A 6,000-nucleotide genomic window follows, 5' to 3' on the forward strand; every position below is an offset into this window, starting at 1 on the left:
CTGTCAAATAAATATCTTTGATTTATCAAGCACCCTTCTTTAAAATGCTAATAACGTGGAGAATTGAGTGGGCTAGAATTCACACAAGCAATATCAGTCAGCCAACCAGCTAACAGCCATGTGAGGCCATCTGAACAGTTAAAATGACATTTTTGATAGTGTAGAGGAGGAGGTGGGGTAAGTCAGAGAGGAAAGGAAGCAGCTACTTGGTTTTTAGAACAGAAACTTTTAGGGAAAGTTCAGTCCTTGGTTGAAAGACTTAGAGTAAACAAAAGCGGAATGTGGTTCTAGAGGTAAGAAAAAGTAAAATAGGAGATACATTTTATTTTTATGCAGTTTTCCCAATATTTGTTTTGCCCTCTATTCACAAAAAGGGATACAATTTCAAAATGCTTTCTCTAACCCCCTTCGTGTCTGCCTCCACTTCTACTGTCCACCTCTGAGTTCTCAGATACCAGTGCCTTCTTCCTCCTCCTTTTTTGCACTTAACGCTCAGAAAGCAGGCTAGTTGATCTAGAAGCCTTTCAGGGATCTATCATTTAAAAAGATTCTTGTGGGCTCTCAAAGTAATTCAGTAGCTGTTTACAACATCATTCCCTTAGGGACAATACATTTTTGAGTTATCAAATTAGTTTACAAAGGAATGCAACCTGTCCCTTTGGGCAGGGATTTCTACGTTACATAATCATAAAATGCCATCTAAATCCTCAAAGATTTAATTATATGAAAAACAATCTTAGTGCTAAAATAAGCAATTTTTTTGCAATTATTTTTAACCTTTTAAACCACAATTACTTTTTGTACCTACTTAATAATATATTTTATTGGAATGTCATTTTCTAAATTTGAAATGCATATTTGATTATCATGTTTTTTATTAAGCAGACTATTATAGCAAGTAGAATAATATGTCAAATATATAAACTGGTCTCTAAAATTTATGCAGAATTAGATATGTACTACATCATTTTTACTCTATCAGGAGTGATGTTGCAGATATATTCTTGGTAGCAATCTGAAAATTGGAGTTTATTTTTAAATGTGAGAATGTCTCATTTCTTCAACTAATTAATTTCATTTAAGGAGGATGCACATAGGAACAATGAATTAATTTATTCTGGTTTGTCAGGTCTATATGTAGATTAGCAGTCAAAGCATTTCTAAACAGGAGACTTTAAAATTACATCTCTTTCACCACATTTTATGATATAGCTCAACATAGCAGAAAAAATACTACAGAATGTGTTCAGAGAATTCATAAATGAAAGACTGAGACACTTTACTGAAGAGATCACTATTTCATATGCTACATCTATCTCTTCATCATCTACTAAGTTTGAGGCCTGTGGTAGTTGTATTCAGTACAGAGCAAGGCTCCCTTTATATTATGTGAAAAATTATCTCTGTACCAAGCAACGGCTCCAATACAGGCTTCCAATGCCCGTCTCCTGCCTCATGTCATTCTCCTCCCAATCCTTTATGTCTCTGTCTATATCTATATCGACATACAAATATAGATATATTTTGCATCACTAATTCTCTTACTGCCCTTCTAAAAATTTCCTCCAAAGACTCTATTTTTTGTACAGAATAAAACCAAAACTCCTTACCATAATTTTCAAGGCACATTCATTATGTGTTCTATGCTATACACCAACTAAGAAAACTTACGAAATTTGTCTGGCAGTTAAAATGTTTTTACTGTGATACCCTCGTCTCCTGGCATGTTATAAAATAGAGTGACAAATTCACGCACATTACAACTTGGATAGGCAGAGAAACTGGTTTCTGTACTGTCCGAATGCCCAGATCTTTTTCACAAGCTCCCAGTATCTACGTTATCTATCAAGAAAAACACATTAGTACTTTTGATCTCAATTTGGTCTCATGAAATTACTTTGACAGTCCTTTTTGGACCTTAATGCTCAGTCTTTCTAATTGCTACATGCTCTCTCCCGCCCAAGTTCTCTGAGGAAAAGAGTGCTCTGACCTACGTGGAAAGGAAGAATGATGTGATCTTGTGTCATTGTGAATGACTGTCTTCATAGTCAAGCCACGCTTTAGAGTATCCTTGGCCTCCTAGAGTCTTCAACTGACTTATGATGACATGAGGGGAAAAAAACAAACACATCTGACTTTCTCTTAAGGCCTTGATGATTCAAACTCACCTCCCAACTCCCTGATGCTAAGTTATACTGGGTCTGGCTATAGCACTCCTGATGCGTGGCCCAGATAGTCCACCTGTGGTACCACTCGCCTCTGCTGGTAAGTTACCTGGCCAGCAACCCTTGACTACCTTTCATTTCTGTCCACAAGGAGCATAAGAACGTCTGGTAATTGATTCAGCTTATGGAAACTCATGTGAACTTTGTGAGCTGCTGTCCACGTACTCTCACACTGTGCTACCATATTTCTTTGATGAAATCCAGTCCCAAATTTGTATATGGATATTTTATAAGACAGTCTCCTCTAACTCTTCCACGTGCTATATAGGTTCTTCTGTCCTTAGAGACCTCTTCTCGTCACCCAGTTTCCCATGCTTTAGGGATTTAAAGCAACTGAGAGGGAGCGAGAAGGAGTCAAGGCCTGAGATTTTAAAAGGTAGCCTGTTACTGTTTTATAGATGCTGACAGAAGGCACAAAGTCCCTGGATCAGAGACAAAGGACTTTATTACTCATAATATAGCAAGAACAAAGCGAATGAGGGTGGCCTTGGCTCCCTCTGTCCCCCACGTTCCATGGAGGTAACACAAAATGGCTTAAGTGAATACTGAGCATACAGTGGGTTTAAGTCACAGTGAAGAACATTGATCTTGGGGAAGTTGCTGCTTCTACATTAAGCCTCGTCTTTGTTCTGGAAGGACACAATTCATCATCCCGTCAGGTTGCTTGCTGCCAATACAACCCTGAGAAATGGCTGAGGTAAGTGCAGTCAAGGCTTTGAATTTTTCCCACCACACTTCCCCCACCACCACCCCAAGAACATGCAGGGACACTTATGTTCCATGGAGGAGTGCCTTTCCCAACAGAAGTTTCATACGAGGTCTGCCAAGTTCACAAACTTGTTGCTAACCTTTTGTGATATCAGAGGGATTATTAATTGAGAATTTGTACCAACTGGACAAACAGTTAATGAAATTTACTATTTGGAAGGGCTGAAAAGACTGCATGCAAATGTTAGACAGCCTGAACTTTTCGCCAACAATTCATGGCTCTTGCATCACAACAACGCACCAGCTCACCTGGCACTGTCTGTCAGGGAGTTTTTAGCCAGGAAACAAATAACTGTATAGGAACACCCTCCCTACTCACCTGATCTGACTTCTTTCCTTACCTGAAGATAAAGGAAATATTGAAAGGAAGACATTTTGATGACATTCAGGACATCATGTGTAATATGACTACAGTTCTGATGGCCATTCTTGAAAAAGAGTTCCAAGATTGCTTTCAAGGGTGGACTAGTCGCTGGTGTCAGTGCATAACTTCCCAAGCAGAGTACTTAAAAGGTGACTGTAGTGATATTCAGCAATAAGGTATGTAACACTTTTTCTTGGATGAGCTTGGGAACTTATTTGTCTCACCTTGTATACATTCGTTACATTTAGCCTCTCCTGCATCTCACTCCAGTCCACAATCCCCTACCAGAAGGGGTGAGGTTTTCTTTTTTTTTCACCCTACATAATATCCATTTTGTCTCTCATCAATGCCTTATGCTAAGACATTGTAGTGGGTAGGAGTATCTTCCCTACATACATAAAGATAGTTCTCAAATGCCTGCCATACTTAGCTCTTGAAAAAATCAGTAGGAGCTGAATCAGTGAAGGTTCTCTGGGATACAGATACAGGATGCAGTTAGAAGGTATGAGAATTTTTTGAGGTAATGCTTGTGAAAAACAAAGGGTGATTGAGGAGAAAAAGTAGCCAGGTAAATACCTTAAGAGCATGACACAGGTCTGACACCTACCATATAAGAGGAGACAGGAGAAGAAAGTAATATTTGGGAAGAAGAGTCTCCATGAGGTACCTCTGAGAAAGTTGTAGACAGCCCAGTGGGGAGTCCAGCATTGGGGAGAAACGACAAGATGCCACAGTCAGTCGCTGAATCGCTCTGGCTGAGGGCTTCGGTTAGAGCCATTAGCTGACCGCACTTACTGACAACTGGTTCTGTCTTACGGGGAGTTCTCGCAATGTACTTTGGCTGCCATAGGAACTAAAGGAATCACATGTCTTTTTTATTTTCATAATGGCTTGTTTTAAAGCCTGTCATCAAACTAAAGTACTCAAATACTCACCACATCTGTCTCAGAACCGTAATTGGTGGCTTGTACTGGGAAATGGGAGATTGCAATGGGGGAAATTAGAACATATCCTTTAATTTTTGAAAAATATTTCCATTGCAGTATTCCCTTATGTCTTAAGATGTTGAAACCATATCTCCTTCAAAGTTCAAGGTACATCTTTTCTATAAATATCTCCGAGAGTTAATCCCTGACTAGTAAGCCTACATAAACACTGTGCTATGAAGGATCAAAATAAATATTTAATGATGTGCCTAAACCCACTTATTTCTATTTCATTTTCAAGACTTCCTTAGTTTCTTGATAGAAGGTCTAATAATGGCAATTACCTGCAGGTCCAGACCTGCTTCAGTATATGCACAGATACTAACTAGCAGAGGCAGGAATTTTCTTAACTCACTCTGTCCCACGTTTTAAAAATCAGGTCACTTCCCCCAATATGGGATCTCTGGCCCAGATGTAGCCTGTGCACTTTTTTTTTTTTTTTTTTTTTTTTAACATTATGTTCTCTGACTTATTTTTTTAATTCCAATTATATCAAAACTCCACTGAGATAGGGGTAAGTCCTAGTTATATGTATAATCATAATGGAGGACTCATTCAGTATACTCTCGTATAAGTTTTTACTTGAAAATTCTGAGTAGAAGATGGCTTAGGAGGAGTGTTCTGACTCAGGAAAAATTAGTGGAAATCAATAGTGCTTCAGTAGAAGGGGGTCAGTTAAAATCAGCTACTATCAGGAATAGAGAGGCAAAATAGTACAAAGGAAGGGATTGCTCTTGTGGATTAGTAGCCATGGGGATGGAGAGGAAAATATAGGGGATGAGATCATGGGCAAGAAGGGGTGAGCAGAATAGCTCTAGAGGCCAAGGGCATAAGAGGGATTCAGTAGAAAATCCTCAGTCCTGGTCCCTTTCACCTTGAACTCTAATTTCCTAATGTATCCAGTCCAGCTTCCTGGGCATCCAATCCACGTCTCATATCCTAGTTTCTGCCTACTTATCATGTTTCATGTTCCAGCCAGTTGCTGGTACTGCCTAACACATTGTGAGTACTGATAATTATTTTATCCTAGTGTTTGACTCTTTATTCTTTGTCCCTAATAATTTATCAGGGATCATCATTTAATGACAAATAATATGATGCTACCAAACACGCTGCTTCATTTTTTAATTGGACAGCAGCCATAATGTTGAGCAATCTGTTAGCTATGTCCCACTAGTGCAGCCGATCCTGAGCTTTACGTAATTGGTTGTATTGTCTGCCAGCCCTCGCTATGGCCGACCAAGTCTTTGCCCTAGGAAGCAGGTCTCCATTTGGTTTGCTCCAGGTCCCTATTGTTCCCACTAGGCCAAGGTCATGGATTATTTGACCTAACCATAATATTTCTAGACATAATATTCTTAAAAGATAGATAAAATTGTGAGAGATAAATAAGATAAGAAAAGGAAACACCAATAGCAAAAGTGCAAAATGAATTAAAAAAAAGATACAACACAAAACTGCAGTTGCCCGCTGTGACCATTGTAGCTAAAATGGTTCATGGAGAGTTTATTTAGCAAGGCAGGCCTGGATGCAATAGAAACTAAAGTGTAGCTTTTGATTGGGGAAAGAGCCTGTGCTAGAGATTGCTGATCATCCCCATTTTCCATTATTTTTCTTCCTTGTAATAATAGATTCCTTTCATTTACAACTGGGCGCA

The sequence above is a fragment of the Rhinolophus sinicus genome, chromosome 4 (genome assembly GCF_057876585.1).
Source record: "Rhinolophus sinicus isolate RSI-liver-muscle chromosome 4, RSI-T2T, whole genome shotgun sequence".
Classification (NCBI taxonomy): domain Eukaryota; kingdom Metazoa; phylum Chordata; class Mammalia; order Chiroptera; family Rhinolophidae; genus Rhinolophus; species Rhinolophus sinicus.